The sequence below is a fragment of the Notolabrus celidotus genome, chromosome 10 (genome assembly GCF_009762535.1).
Source record: "Notolabrus celidotus isolate fNotCel1 chromosome 10, fNotCel1.pri, whole genome shotgun sequence".
NCBI lineage: Eukaryota > Metazoa > Chordata > Actinopteri > Labriformes > Labridae > Notolabrus > Notolabrus celidotus.
The window spans coordinates 2,102,754-2,119,932 of record NC_048281.1 but is presented as its reverse complement, the minus strand read 5'-3'; the positions used below and the strand labels follow the sequence as shown (position 1 = coordinate 2,119,932).

The following is a 17,179-nucleotide window of genomic DNA, read 5'->3' as shown; positions in this document are numbered from 1 at the left end:
CAAATGTGGACCACATTGACCCACAAACATTGCTGAACTGTGACATTTGTGAGGAAAAGTGACAGAGCATTTGTTTCTTGCTAGTTTTGGGTCCCTCTCAACTTATGTGCTTGTCTGCTAGGTTTAACCATCCTTTTGGGGATCCTTCTGGAGAGCGTACTAGTGACTGTGGAGAAAAAGCAGACTCTTTTATGACTAGATTTGTGAAAGCTTACTTTGTAAGATTACCTTTCATGTTTTGAAATATTTTTGAACGCCATATTTAAAAGGCTTTGTGATGTTTTTTGATTCATATTATTAAAAACTGTGAGTGTAAAGCTTAGGCTTACTTAAAGCTGGTGGTTAAGTAAGGGATAATGTATGGTTAGCAGGTTGTTATGGGAAAAGAATCCTGACAGGGTGAGACAAGACCCCGCAGTGAAGCAGAGGGGTCATGACCACCCGGCTACTAACTTCAAATACAAACACGTTGTTAAAAACATTGATTAAAGATGATTTTATTGATTTAAATGATTTATGTTTACAGTTTTTAAAAATAGTTCCAGTGATTCCTCGTCAGTGATCGTTCCATGATAGTGATGGATTCTTCTCTGCCTGTTGTGGTGGATTGAACATGAAACTGTCCTCATTCAGCTCTCCTTCTTCTCTGAGCTCTGTGGTTCACACACCTTTAAAAAGAAACTAATGTCACAACTTTGAACCCTGCTGCTATCATCACCACCGATCATGGTTTAACTTTCTTTGGAGAGATCACTAACCTAAAGTTTCTCTCACCTGCTCCACTCATCTGTAGCCTGCTGATTTAGCATGCTAAATGAAGCTAACGTTTTAGCCACATTGCTTACCAATATGATGCTAACGGAAGCTAACTGTTTCCCCTCACCTTACGGTCTATGGTGTCAACAAGCAGAAGCTAAATGTGTCTGAACTAGGGCTGTCAACGAATATTCTAAATTCGAATATATATTCGAATTTAAAAAAAAACGGAGATTGGATTGTGAAAATTAATATTGGACTGTGGAAAAAAACACATCAGCGGCTGCTTTGCGAGTGGGCGCACTGCATGACGGGTCAGGGACAGGTCACAGGAGTCACACATTCACAGCATGAAGCAGACGGCAGAGAGAAATCTTTCCGTCCCTGGATCCTCAGTGCGCTCTGAACGCGTCTTTTTCTCCGCTGGGAACATAGTGAATAAAAAGAGATCAGGTCTCTTCACATGTGGACTGTCTTCTTCACATGTTGACTGTCTTCTTCACATGTGGACTGTCTTCTTCACATGTGGACTGTCTTCTTCACATGTTGACTGTTTTCTTCACATGTGGACTGTCTTCTTCACATGTGGACTGTCTTCTTCACATGTTGACTGGCCTCTTCACATGTGGACTGTCTTCTTCACATGTTGACTGTCTTCTTCACATGTGGACTGTCTTCTTCACATGTGGACTATCTTCTTCACATGTGGACTGTCTTCTTCACATGTTGACTGTCTTCTTCACATGTGGACTGTCTTCTTCACATGTGGACTGTCTTCTTCACATGTTGACTGGCCTCTTCACATGTGGACTGTCTTCTTCACATGTTGACTGTCTTCTTCACATGTTGACTGTCTTCTTCACATTTGAACTGTCTTCTTCACATGTGGACTGTCTTCTTCACATGTGGACTGTATTCTTCACATGTGGACTGTCTTCTTCACATGTTGACTGTCTTCTTCACATGTGGACTGTCCTCTTCACATGTTGACTGTCTTCTCCACATGTGGACTGTCTTCTTCACATGTGAACTGTCTTCTTCACATGTTGACTGTATTCTTCACATGTGGACTGTCTTCTTCACATGTGGACTGTCTTCTTCACATGTGAACTGTCTTCTTCACATGTGGACTGTCTTCTTCACATGTGGACTGTCTTTTTCACATGTGGACTGTCTTCTTCACATGTGGACTGTCTTCTTCACATGTGGACTGTCTTCTTCACATGTGAACTGTCTTCTTCACATGTGGACTGTCTTCTTCACATGTGGACTGTCTTCTTCACATGTGGACTGTCTTCTTCACATGTGGACTGTCTTCTTCACATGTGGACTGTCTTCTTCACATGTGGACTGTCTTTTTCACATGTGGACTGTCTTCTTCACATATGAACTGTCTTCTTCACATGTGGACTGTCTTCTTCACATGTGAACTGTCTTCTTCACATGTGGACTGTCTTGTGTTTTTGGCAAATAACCTGTCAGGCCTCAGACACTGGGATAAAATGCAGTTTTTCCTCTTTTTTTTATACAAGTGCCAAGAATGTAAGTGGACTACTTTTTCGTTTTTAACTTCAATTAATGTTAATAATATTTGCTTCAATCACTGACTGAAGCCTGCCTATATTAGGGACAAGAGTCGGGACCTTTAATTGCTTGCACAAGTCTTGTTCAGCACCATAGACTGTTGAGCACTCACTCAGCGCACTGCGCACAGAGAGGGGGGCGAGCGAGCAAGAGGTCTTCAAAGTGTTACGGTATAGACCATTAGGTCATTAACTTGTTTTGTAATGTGTAGGTATGTTTTAGGCTTGTTTAATCTGAAATAAAAAATACCTATACAAGTAGTTATCTCCTTGTATTAGTTTGTCCACCTGTTATTGACATAATGCGCAAATATAGATATTCGAATGGTTCGAACCTATGGGGTTTTTCAAGCGGCAACCTCCAGTCTAAAAATATGAGTCAATGCGCAAGTGTTAAAAGGATCCGCTTGAGGCTGACTCCTGAAGTACCAGAAGTCACATACACATGAATGGGAAAAAGCCGATCTTCACAGCAGAAATAAACATGTTTACAGCCTGGTACAAAAGACGAGTGTAGTCTGGATAGATCATTTCTTGATCGCCACACACTGTAAGGGGGGTGAATTTTTTTCTAACGCGGCAATTTCTAAGATATTGAGATTACTAGTCTTCCAATGAGAGGCACAGCTGACTGCAGGAACACTGCAGCTGTTGGCTATGGAGGCTCAAAGCCCGCCTCTTTACGTCACACTGGCTCGACAGAAGCAATATGGCTGCCGCCAACGATTGGCTTCAAAACAGCTCTTCAGAAACAGATGGGTGACGTCACGGATACTACGTCCATATTTTATACAGTCTATGTTTTTTTTAGAGTGAATATTCGAACGTCATTTGGGGTCAATTTTGACAGCCCTAGTCTGAACTCTTTTTTGTAGATTGATTTGACATGATGTTTGATCAGTTTGTCTCTGGTGTTGCTCATGTTAGTGAAAGTTAATAAACGCTGTCAAGCGGTTTTGAGAGATTGTAACGTAAAGAGGCGGGCTTTGAGCCTCCTAGCCAACAGCTACAGTGTTCCTGCCTGTCAATCAAGTCAGCTGTGACTCTCATTGGAAGACTCGTAATCTCAATATCTTTAGAAAAATATAGAAAATAGAAAAATTCACCCCCCGTACAGTGTGTGCCGATCGAGAAATGAGCTATCCAGACTACACTCGTTTTTTGAACCAGGCTGTAAACATGTTTATTTCTGCTGTAAAGATCGTCTTCTTTGAATGGGTGTGTATGTGGTTTCCGGTACTTCTGGAGCCAGCCTCAAGTGGATCCTCGATGAACGGCAGCTTTTAGCACTTCCGCATTGGACTCATATTTTTAGACCGGAGGTTGCTGCTTGGTAATAAGATTTAATAGCCTGAGTAAATGCATGGGTGTTCTTGATTCTCGACTTTGGTTGTTGTTGTTTAGACAGAGAACAGGTTTTGTCTGTTATGGCAACAAGAGTTTCACGGATTTGAAAGTGACTTTTAAACAGGTTCCACTGAGGGGTTAAACAACCCTTCAAAATAAGAAGTGCTGCAAAATCAAAGAACCAGTCAATCCATACTGATATATTAAAACAATGATCCTCTCACTCTTTGCAACAAATTGCAAACTTCCTTCAGCGTCGTCCTGCTGCTTCTGCTGCTGCTCTCTTGTGTTTACACTTCATGAAGACACAAGTTTACACCCAAAGCTGTGGCTGCGGCGGTTCAACCTCAGCACAAACCTCCACCATACAACTGCTGCCTTCTCCCTGACACACACACACACACACAGGGCTCGAAAAGCTGAACCCAACTGCTGGCCCTGTTAGGTAAAGAATTCACTATAGAGATAAGTTTAAGGACAGCAGGCGTTGTATTTCTGCAGGATAACTTTCTCTGCACCAATACACTTCCTCTGGATGTGTGACGTCAGGAACTGAGAAACAAACAACGGTAGCTGGGAGACAAAATTCCCCATAACATCTGGTAGCTCTTTACAGCAACCTCACTGTAAAGGAAATGATAGCTACTGTACGGCGCAGTGCTCCAATAAGAGAGTGTGGAAGTTGGAAGAAATAAGCATTAACCTTACTATCTGTAAAGGGCTCTGTGTTCACAACACAAAGTGTTTCTGTCAAGTTTCAAACAAAAAGCAAAAGTGAGAAAGTCTAAGTTAAAGCCAGCAGCCGAGGTGGCGGAGCAACAATGTTGCACAACACGTCAAGTTGACAGCTTTTTATGTCTCTCCGCATTGTTCACGCTAAATAACTAAACCTGTATTGCGCAACACTTCACCACTGTCATTTTTCTCACAGTATAACACGACACAAACCCGGAGGAAAAGTCAAGTGTGGCAGAGAAACAACCACACACTTTGACTTCGAGGAGAGAAAACTAGAAACCTGCTGCAAGGTAAACAAACTTTTGTGTTCGTCTGCAGGTTCAAGACAGAAGAGAAGTGAGTTTCAGAGAGAGAGAGGACATAATGTGGACCTGAAAGAAGCTTACCATCTCCTAGTGTCCGAGCAGCATCCACAGAGCAGGGTTTTAGGACCCGTCGGTACTGTAGAAATCATCGGGCCAGCAGCTTCGCCATACTGAATCAATCACGTGTTAGGAGACCTCCTGTGTTTCCGTAGGAGGCGGGTCCGCCTGCAGGACGGAGTGACTGACAGCTGGGGGAAATCACATTATGTCATTGTGAGAGGATGAATTCAGAGCCGGCCCGACTTGGTGCCCTTGGCAAGATTTCAACTGGTGCCCCTTGTATTATAACCAACTCCACCAACAATACACACATGCAGTACACTCATGGTCGTGGGAAGTAGGGGTGCTGAGGGTGCTGCAGCACCCACTGTTGGAAAAGGCATCACACATTTTTTTTTCTGGATGCATAAATAAGTTGAAAGAAATACATTAATTAACACAATAAATCCGGTTTTTTTCCTTGTATTATTTTCTGAAAATGTAATGCCTGTGGAAGATTTGAGAAATAATTATAGCATTTTTAAATAATTATTCATTTTAAAATAACCTGATGCATGGGCCCTGTGTGTGTGTCTGCTTAAAAACTAAAAGTATTTGGATAAGTTCTGTTCAATGCGCTTTACTGTCTTTTGGGCCTGTTTTACCAGGTTTGGCTTGTATGCTCTTTGCTGTACAACGGGGTATGGAAGTTGCAATTTTTGAATTTATAATGAAAAGTTCTCTTGAAAGCTTGTATTCAAACCAGATAAATAAAAATAAAATGTATGTGCGCTATAGCCTATCAGTTGCATAAGTAACCTAAATGCAAAAAGAAAAAAAAATTGCACCTCTTACTACAGCACCCCCAACTTAAAGCCACTTCCCACGGCTCTGTATACACTGAAAGACAACTGGCATCCAGCTTTATGTTTTACAGGTTTCCTCTGTTTTAAAATAAAAATGACCTCTAAAAGAACATTCATAAAATGGTAATAACACTGATATTTAGCAACAGTCATGTATTATTATTTAGGCCTAACCTACATTTTTAATCTAATTAAGCTTCCAAAGTGTGAAGAAAATAAAACAAAACCATGTTAATCATGAACACTTATAGACTTTAAAAACTGCTTTGCAAGCCAATTTTTTAAACAACAAAAGTGAATCACAAGCTGTTAAATGTATATAGGCATCAGTCCTCAATTCAACCCCAAATTTTATTAGATAGAATAATATTATTTTTCCTATGATCTTCAAATTTTCTTCCTCACTTATTTAGGGTCCAAGCGGCGCCCCCTATGGACAGCAGGCGCCCCTAGTATTTACCTATACTGCCTATGCCACGGGTCGGCCCTGGATGAATTAAATCGGTTTCCATAAGTAGACTCATGCGAGTGTGGTTCACTGCTGGTTTTGCTCTTCACCCAAAGATAAGTTGTAACACTGAGCTGTAGAAATGTTTGCTGTATGTATGTGCTGTATGTGGTGTTGCCTCAATACTAACTATAACAATCTTTATTTCTATAGCACTATTCTAAACAAAGTTACAAAGTGCTTAACTGAAAAAAAGTAGACAAGAATAAACAAAGAAAAAAGAAATATATATAAATGAAAATAAAATAAAGGAACTCTAAAGTACTAGAATGCACAACAAGACATCAAGAGCAGAATAACATGTTTACATAAAAGTACATACTTTTTGTTGTAAATGTTTGTTTATAGTTTGATTTGATCCCAATTTTGACTTCTAAATGTTACATTTGTACTATTTGGAGCTTTAGGAGTGTAAATCATGTGATCTAGCTCTCTGTATCATTTTAAATATGCTCTGTTTTGAAGAGTTGCTGCTAAATTAAAAAAAAAACGGCTAAAAAAACACATGCTATTTGTTGTAATTATTTGTCAATAGTTTAATTTATTCTCAATTTTACTTTGGGTTGTATTTACAGATGTACAGTATCTCTGAAAAAAATCAAATGCAATCCAAAGGCAGCCATGTCAAAAAATAACTTTTAAATCAGTCTCAAACTGTGATAGGAAGCTGGGGCAAATAATATGACAGCTAAGACAGCACTCAGTTCAATTCAATTTAATTCAATTAGCTTTATTGGCATGAACAAAGACATGTTGCCAAAGCACATACATTTCATACACATACATTACATTACATATATATTTACATATATATATTCTCTCTCTCTCTCTCTCTCTCTCTCTCTCTCTCTCTCTCTCTCTCTCTCTCTCTCTCTCTCTCTCTCTCAAAACAAAGATCCAATTTCTAGAAATTCTATCTGACATCAAATAGTTTAACACTGTTATTGTCAAGTTTCACTTGAATTTGGACATTCAGGAAGTTTTCGTCTTATTTCCATTTAGCCAACACTGCATGAATGCTGCATATGAAACAAACACAATAAAATCCTCACTGATGGTCAACTATGGCTAAAAGTTTTGATTTGTACCAATAAGTACATCTATTTTTTTTTAAACTTGCTCCATCCCCCAAACTGAGGATATTGTAAATAAAGAAATCTCTTTTGTAAAATTTAAAAAGTTGTTCAAAATGTGGGAGGAAAAAAATAGATTTTACATTTACTGTCACCCTAAAGAAGCTGGATGGGAAAATGTAATTTTTCTTATTACCTTAAAATGATTATAAGGGTTAATACCATAGATAAAATGGACGTCATCTCACTCGGCTCGAAGTGAGGCCACCACAAAAACTGCTCCCCCTGGTGGTTGGCTGCAGTATAGGTAAAAAACTCTGTCATTCATTTGAATGGGGCTGTGGTCAAACTTTAAAAAATAAATACACGTGGTACGAATGTTTCTCACATCCGTATGCTGTGGTGATATGTAGTTATTATTTGACTGTTTTGTGTTCAAGGCCTCTTTTTTCTGAAAAGTTTCTTTTTGGTTAGTTATTAGAGGTTAAAAAACGGGGTTTTACTTTCGGGTTTACTTTGATTGACAGCTGCTGTAGAGAGAAACTCTGTAGGACCTCGGGACAGTACGCTGTAGGGCGGGGCTTGTTACAAATACCCTACTGTGCATACTCTGGCTGTTTTTGAAACCACCGATTATTATTGGCAGTACATACTGATTTGGCCTAAATTCAGTGTGTAGTATGTGAACAAGAGCAAAATCTGCAGTATGTCAAAACTCCCCAGATGTTGTTCTGATTTGGGAAAATTTCACAGCATGCATGGGACCAGTCTGCCTTGCATACTGTTTCCCACAATGCACAGAGCTCATTCTTTTTATTTTTTGACGGGAGGAAATCCAGTTTTGGGTGCTTTGAAAATTATCAAATTACATATAAACCACTTCTTATCTTTTTAAATCATAAGTGATGCTAAAGAAGCAGTTTCTCTATCAGTTTGGTCGTTGTTCACTTCCGCTTTTCGAAACCGGAAATCCAGTGACAGCTGGTTCAGCGTACTGCAACACAGATCGAACAGAACAGTCGTACTACAGACCAAATTCAAACGCAGTATGTAGTAGGCAATACCTACTGCCTACTGCATTAGTAAGTAGTATGTAGCAGGCGTTTCGAAAACAGCCAGACTCTGGCTGCAGAAAATTTACAAGATGTCAGCGTTCTGGAACAGGATATTTTGACTTCAAAACCGTACAATGGGAAAAGGCGGAGCAATGCTGTCCATTATATATACAATCTATGGTTAATACAGTGTAAAACTAATTTTAGAAATTCAAAAGTCATTAAAAAACATCATATGCAGGCCACTAGGAACTAGAGCCTCTGTGCTGGAAACCCCCTGATGTGTCACATGATTCAAACTGTCCTCTGAGAGCTTTTCTCACTCAAATCTTCAAAGTTCAATGCAGTCCTGTGAGTGAATTTTACATCTGACTTCCTTGTGTGGCCTCAGCCTGCCTCACCTTCTTCTGTTTCTCTTGGTGATTCCCAGCAACCTTTTCAAGAATGACTTAACACAACTGCACAGAGCGTGTGTCAACTTGCAGTTGGTTTAATACTTAGGTGGAGAGACAAACCAACAGAAGTTTTTCCACTTGAGGAAAGTGGGACTGAACATGTTGGACATAGGTTTAGATAAAAAGAGTACCCTACTCTTACACCTAATACCTCAATAATTTTAGATGGCTTTCAGAGTTCATGAATGGACGTTAAGGGCTTTGTGTTTACTTTGATTCTTTTTGAAATACATGGTTAACTTTATACAAACTACTCATGACCAGATTAACCTTTCTTTAAATGTTTAGGTAGATCCTGTTCTTTCAGGTGTTGCAGTAAACACAGTTCAATACGGAGTGATGGTGAGACCAAAAAAGTGTCCGATTGTATGCTGCAGCAAGGACTAAGAGCAGCACCGCATTATTCTTCCTTCTGAAAGCACTGGTTAAAAAATTAAATATTATGATGTCTGTTACGCCCCACCTAAAGGCAGCCCTGTGGGGCTAACAATAATCCAACACATGAGTCCATAGAAACACAATAACACCTTTTAACACATAACAAAAGGGATTTAATATAAAATGACAAAAAGGAACAAACAATTCAACAAAGATCAATAATAGTCCAACATGACGAAACACAACAAAAACTCACACACAAATCCCCTGAAGGAGAGGCAGACGGGCAGCAGTCCCCAACTCAACTGCCTCACCTTGACTGCAGGGAGCTGCAAACTCTAAGGCTGTTTCCGAAATCGCCTACTATACTAGCAGTACGTACTGATATGTCCAAAATTCAGTATGTAGTAAGTAGTATGTGAACAAGAGCAAAAATCTGCAGTATGCCAAAACTCCCCGGATGTCTACTGATTCAGGAAAATATCTCAGTGTGCATCGGACCAGTCTGCCTCACGTACTGTTTCCCATAATGCACAGCACTCGTTCTGCTTTTTCTTTTTCCTCATTTTTTGACGGGAGGAAATCCGTTTTTGGGTGCTGTGAAAGTTACCAAATTACATATAAACCACTTCCTAACTTTTTAAATCATAAATGGATGCTAAATAAGCTTTTTATTTATCGGCTTCGCCGTTGTTTACTTCCGCTTTCCGAAACCGGAAATCCAGCGAAGTCTGGCTCAGCATGCTGCATGACAGATCGGACAGAACAGTCATACTACATACTAAATTCAAACGCAGTATGTAGTAGGCAATACCTACTGCCTACTACATTAGTAAGTAGTATGTAGCAGGCCGTTTCGGAAACAGCCTAAGGCCCACCGCCAGGTGAACCTCGTTGCCTCAATCAGGAGGCTCCTGCAGAGAAGGTGATAGAGGGGGAGGGACACAGAACACACAGCCATAACATGTCTCTAAATAAACCAATTACTTTTTCCACCATCAATTAAATGTTTTTCAATAATTCTGTTCCAGTTATAATACCTAAACTGTTGATTATATATTGTCAAAAGACAATGAGTGGAGAAAGCCTCTAACCATCAAGCATCCCCCACTCCAACTTGATTTTAATGACCAGTTGTCAACATAAGGCGAATAAACACATAACTCTCAGCTTAAACACGTAGGAAGGATGTCACGTCACTGACAGCTGCTGCCATAAAAACAGAAATGACACAATATCATCAAAAAGAAAAACACCACTCAATAAGAAAACAGTTTTAATTGGGTGGAAAAACAGACTTCTGAAACTCTTTTGTTCCTTCCCTGGAAACACTTTCTATTTAATCATTATCCAAACATACTGTCTGGGACGGGAGACCGTAAAGATTTACTTTTTGAAATATTAAAGCACAACTTGTGAAGTTATCCTCTGTGGTAAAAATCTATACACCAGAGAAAACGTATGAAGAGCAAAAGCAAATGTGTAAAGACAAGTAGACAAATATACAAAGATGGATAAAAAGGGGTCATTTAGAGTCATGTGGTTCTTTTGTCCGTATGCCCAGTTTATGGTCAATGATCCAGAGCCCTGTTAGAAGTACTGTTCAACTCTAAGATACTTTAAAGGACTCTATGCATACTTTAAAGCAAGGGTTCCCAAAGTGTGGGTCCGCACGCACTTGGGGGGTCATGAGATGTCTTCCAGAATGTTCTTTTTTAAAAGTTATCTAAAAATAGTACATTTTACACATTATAGTAAAAAATATCACCAAAAATAGTAGCTAAACTTGAAATAAAACTTTGAAAATATAAAATGTAATGAGTTTTCTGCCTCTCTTTCTGTCAGATGACTCCTAAGTTTAGGGTTAGTGAACAGTTAATTATCAAAAGCATCAGTATCAGCAGGTTCATTCAGAACAGCACAGGAAACACAGACACATGCTCATATAGGTAGGGTCATTTTCTGCAGACCAGCTAAATGAAGACACATTAAATCACTTTGAGAGACAGTGTGGGAGCGAGCTTTGGCACCTTTATTTTGGGGGTTGCAGGCTGAAAAGTATGGGAACCCCCTGCTTTAGAGGACACCTGATGCTGCCAAAAATGAAGCTGAAGTAAGGCCTAAATTATATAAACATCACATCCGAGCTCTAAGAGTGTGGGTTAGTCTGAAAAGAAAAGGAACAACTCAACACAGAGCAGCGCTTCCCTAAAGAAAACCCTGACAGCATAATGAGTATCCACTCAAATGAGCTTGTCCACATTAGCAAGTACAGAAAGCTGATTTGAACGTGGATGGGACAACTCAACCCCACCACACTCTCCTCTCAAAGGACACCACTGACAACATAATAAGTATTCTGTGAAAGCCATCAGTGACAGTGTGAAACGGGATGCAGCGAGAGTTTATTTGCATTAACGGAGGCAGATACGGCTCACATATGGTGCCATACCATGATATATGATATACCACAAGCACTTAGGGCAGCTATAGATGATTTCATTACAAGGGCCATTATCCAATCCCCACTAGCACAGGGGATATATCTCATGTCATAAATGTATTCTATACGAGGAAGAAAGTGTGACAACTTCACAAAGAGTACGATTACTGCAATTTTTCCAATTCTATAGATCAAACAAATCATCTCAGAAATTCAGGCATGCACCAATAAAACAGTTTTTAAATTCACCTCTCCAACTCAGATATCGATTGATTGCTATAAACAAAGTGTAATCATTGACTTCATTTAGCTTAAGCTTCCAGCTCAGTCCCAGATTCACTGTTGAAGTTATTTCTTTAAACCCTCTTTAGTGTTACTGTGAAGGTGTTTTGGAGAACTGAGAGCCAAATGTAGCATTTCAGCTTCCCTGTACAGAATATGAGGTACACTGAGATAAAGATAACATTTAAGTATTGCACTCTTTTTAATTCACCAATTCATTAACCTGATTTTGGACGCACCATGAGGAATTTTAATGTTGTGTTGATTCTGCTGACCCCTTTGGATGAAACTGGTAACAATTTTCCAGGATGAAGACTACATTTCCCATGAGCACCATCACCTGCTGTTATAAAGACAAGGCTCTTGCAAAAGTGTGAGGAAAGATATTTTTGATACTCTTTTTTGGTGTTTAAAACCTTTTGAAGGATGCAGAGTGATACTGTAACAATGATTAAACTTTGTCAATGCTGATTCATTACGGTTGTGTCCCTGTCACACCTTGATGATTTAGCCAGCATTTTCACAACATCAAAATGCCTCTAAAGCGCTGACATACGCTGATGATTTTTTCAGTTTTAGGCGTATACATATTCATAACTTATGCCCAACTATAGTCCACTTGTGGAAAGCACGCGGTCGTAATAACGTAGACGAAGTGTCTAAAAAGTCTGCCACTCGTTAATGACGATGTATACGTGTTGAAATGAGAGGCTCTTCATTGGTGATTAAAAAAGGTGTGTGTTATTAAAAACTCTGCAGTCTCTCTTTGTAAGAACATGATGAGCCGTGGAGAGTGTCAGAGGAGTGAAACCAGCAGGAACACAGCCTCTGCTCTTTACAACAAGTTACACTTATTGACTGCAGGGCTTTCTAAAACGTCAATTCAACAACAGCAGCTTTATCGTTGAACACCACCAGACTCTGACATGCTGGCTTCAGCTTCTGTTTCAGAGGCTCTGCTGTTTGACACTGAGTGAGGGATCCAAGGCTTCACACACTCACACACACGCAGACACACAGCTCTACGTGTGTGAACGTGTGTCAACCATTGCATAACTTACTTACAACTTATAGCAGGTGTATGCGGGATGTATGATCCATACACTGCGTACTCACCGTACCACGACATATACCAGCGTGCTTCAGCGTGCTCTTAACTCATACAAAACTTACTGTTGCGATGTACGCCAGCATACTCACCAATTTTATTATATGCTGGCTAAAATCGTCAAGGTGTGACTGGGCCATTAGTTAGCTTACAAAAGGTTAACAGAGCTACCATTTTAGTGTTACCCATCACAAAAACCGGACCCGAGCACAGGCGCTAAAATGCAGAATAAGGAAATAATCAAGGTTAACGCTGATAAGATCACTTTAATACGTGGGTCATGAAGAGGTCTCAGTATAAAAGTGAGACTTTTTCAAAATCAATGAAAAACTCTTCATTGTGCCTTAAATTTATAATGGTTTGTTCCACATGACGGATAATTTAAAAAAAAAAATGTTTTATTGAACCTTTATTTAACCAGATAAAAGACCCATTGAGATCGAGACCTCTTTCACAAGGATGACCTGGCCAAGAGAGGCAGCAACATACGTCATAGTAAACAAAACAGACAGATAACAATGACAACAAACATTAAAATATAAAATACAAGCAATTTGATAAAATAAAGTGCAGAGGTTATTTTACAGTAACAATTTAAGAACACAGGCACTGCTCCAAGGATTGTCGTTTTCTGAAGATAGAGCGGAAAGCTTCCAATGAAAGAAATGCTGAAGGTTTCAGTCCAGATTGGAGGGCATTCCAAGCAGAGGGGGAGAGAAACTGAATGCTTTTTTTCCCGTTTCAGTTCGAACACGAGGAGTAGAAAGATGCAAAATGTCATTTGATCGTAGGGCATAACGGCTTCCAGTTCTCTGGAGAAAAGTGCATAAATAAGTAGGAGCCAAGCCAAGAAGAGCCTTATAAACCAGAGTCATCCAGTGTGTATATCTCCTTACATTTAAGGAAGGCATGCCAGCTTTAGCGTACAATTCGCAGTGGTGGGTGAGGCGGCTACAACCAGTGATAAACCTCAGAGCACAGTGGTAGACCGGAACCAAGGTCTGTAGGCAGCTGGGTGAAGCACACATATACACAACATCGCCATAATCAAGTACAGGCAAGAAAGTAGCTGACATCAGGAGCTTCCGAGCTCTAAGGGAGAAACATGACTTGTTTCTGTAATAGAAACCGAGCTTCACCCTTCATTTAGAGATCAGGTTTTTGACATGCACTTTGAATGAAAGGTCTCCATCAATAATTAGTCCCAGGTACTTATAACTGGTGACCAGCTCTAAAGTTTTACCCTGGACAGTTCTAATTGAGGGGATACCCTCCGAAGGAACAGATGCATTTGAAAAAAGCATTAGTTTGGATTTTTCCGCATTTAAAACCATTTTCAATGTTTCCAGTCGATTTTGCACTGCATCAAAGGCGGATTGCAAGAATTTAAAAGCCTGTGCTATCGAGTGTGAACAGCAGTAAATTACACAGTCATCTGCATAAAGATGGTATGAGACATTTGACATGGATAAAGTCCATGTCCTATTACATCTCATAAAACAGACAAGTATGTTTCTGCTACTTTCTACCTCTGGACCTACACCAAAATTCCTCAATGATTTCATGATTTAGTCATAATCTTTCTACTCATCAATCTTAAAATCGATCCCCTGATTAAGAGTGAGAATTTATCCTCCGGTTACAGACAACATTCCTGGACTTCTGTTCTTGCCAAGGGCTAGGACTTCATCTTGAGTCCACTGATCATTTTTTACATGCTGGACAAACAGTTCTAGAGTTGAGTGACAACTCTAACTCTAAAAACAAATGTCAATCGTTATCCCATGAAAGCCAGTTGGTTCTAAGATTACTGGAAATGTTTTCCCCATGAGGATTTTTTTCCTGCATATATCCAGAGCTCACTCAAACATAAACAGAAAAACAGAAATGTTTTCCCTTGCCAGCAATTTCTACATTTGTATGGAGATATCTGTTGATAGACATGTACTGCAAAAACAGTGTAGTCACTGTAATCTACATGGAGATCAGTCTGAAATCAACAGATGCACCAGATTACTCCAATCTCCAATAAAACCAATGGATTTTGTCTGCTGTCTGTCAGTTAAAACAAAAGCATTTAGTCTTCGTTGCACTTAAATACTGATAAGCTGCAGCTAATTCCCCTCTGTGAACAGAAGCAGCTTTTACACCCAAACACAACAACAACCTCTACAAATTGCCAGTGCAGGCCTTTCAAAACACCTGCTTCATCAAATCTCACTGCTTTTCCTCCAAACACGACTTTTAATTCTATTTGAGCTCCCGAGTCATCCAAGATCTGCAGGAAATACATACGGTGCCTTCGCTGTAATATTGCTTTGACAGCAGTGGATGGATTTCCTGCGTGTTATGACGGGAAGATCAATTCCCCCAAACTCCTGATAGCTGAGCATTCTCCAGAGAGCAGAGATCTTTTAGTGGATAAGCTAGCGTTGGCACATTCACACACTGTAGGTTAATGCAATTTAAAGTGGGACATTGGAGCTGAGGGTAGATGCCAGGACATGCAAATGTGCCACACATGATAAACAGGAGAAAGTGCTGGTGCTGCAATAAACTGCTGAGTGAGAACAGGGTTTTTACTTGTAACCTTTTTGGAATAATCTAATAATGCTCCTCTTTTCCATTATCTTATTTAATTTGAAGATTTCTGCTGCCCACAGAAGAAGGGGAAAGGCTAACAGGGCGTGTGTTTGTGCATCCAGTTAAATTGATTAAGGCCTCGCTTTTTAGTCTTTCTGTCATGAATGCTCAGCTCATTGATCTGGCCTGCTGGTCCAATGTTGAGACCAGTTTCTTGCATATTCAAGAGATATTTTTAACACAAGTTAGTACCAGGCATAAATTCAAGAATAATCTCTGTAAACTGCATCCTGAATGTCTCAAATAACTCAAATTTCACTGTCATCTCTCTGCAGTTAGTCATACTATTAGCTCGACAAACCAGCCAACCCTACTGTCCCAGGTTATACTCAATCCCTTCTCAGACCACCAGCTGACCCCATGTTACAATGATGCATCACTGACTAGACTGTTTTATCTGTGGCTGCACAGATGCTCAATTTATTGCACATTCATATAATCCTTCCAAGAATTACACTGCAAAAAGGGTAGCTTAAATGTAGGGTAAAAAAAACTTAATTCAAGGTGAAGATTTCTGAAAACTAGTGAAATGATCTGTCCATGCAGCAAGTTCATTTTACTTGATAAGAAATCTTAAAATGAGATTGTTAAATCTAGAAATAAGCAGGCTCTGAAAAGTATTAAAAAGGGTTGAAATAAGTAGAATATGATGATTTTTAGCTCAAACTACTTGAAAACAAACTTCCTACAGCACAGTTAGAAGTGAAATATACTGAATATAAGCAAAGAACATCTCATTTATTTATTTTGAATACTTAATTTTAACAAATGAAGGCCTGGGACAAGAAACACCAATTTAAGTAAAAATGACTCACTATTAGAAAACTATGATTACACTGTTTCTTGATGTAAACTGGCTCATCTTAAAATAAACCCTAATCCATCTTAAACTAAAACTAAAATCTTTAAACCAGTTCTTATTCTTAGAATATACCTATGAAATGTTTCTACAGAAACCACAACAGCAAGCTGGATTACTGGCAACATTTAATACATGTCAGGATTAACAACATATAACATCAAGAACATATTAATAGTGGCTCAGGGTTGATGCATACTTCATTTCAAACAGTCTTTAGAGCCAAACCAAAACAAATATATCACCATACAGCAGAACTCTGAGCATCAATAAGATACAAGCTGATCTGTGTCTTGAAGAGATGCCTTATGTGTTATTCTTAAATCAACTTGAAGTTGTTACTCAATCTTGAGACAAGTTTTATTTGATGAGACTTTAGGTGAGACAACCAATGTAGCTTATTTTAACAGACATTCACTCAATTTAAGATTCCCAGACTAACTGAGACAAAAAGACATGTTCTTAATCAATTTAAGATTCAACCATACATACAAAGATTAAAAACAAGTCAAGAACTCTAAAAACAAGGTCCTAACATGTCTCAATCTAAGATTTAAAATGTTGGCAAGTGTTGAATTATTTGCAGTGTACAACAACGCCGGAACAGTTTGCTTCTCACTTTTCCCTCACTTTTTTTAATCTTGTGTTTTTCATTAGATTTGGCTTAAGAGTTCAACAGAAGAAGATGAAGTGTGTTATTTCTGAGGATTAAGTGTATCCTTGTTTCTGGATTCTAATAAT

At 39.2% G+C, this 17,179-nt stretch overlaps 1 protein-coding gene across 2 annotated transcripts in view; it reads right to left on the bottom strand.

The window, feature by feature from the left end:
- Positions 1-4,960, bottom strand: part of hdac4 (histone deacetylase 4) — a 181,607-nt gene extending 176,647 nt beyond the window's left edge. The window contains exon 1 of one of the 2 annotated variants that reach the window (XM_034693919.1): positions 4,811-4,960. The gene's annotated coding sequence lies outside the window, so the exon portion shown is untranslated. The remainder of the gene's footprint in view (positions 1-4,810) is intronic. The other variant, XM_034693917.1, reaches the window with a different exon arrangement.
- Between the last annotated feature and the right edge of the window lie 12,219 nt (positions 4,961-17,179).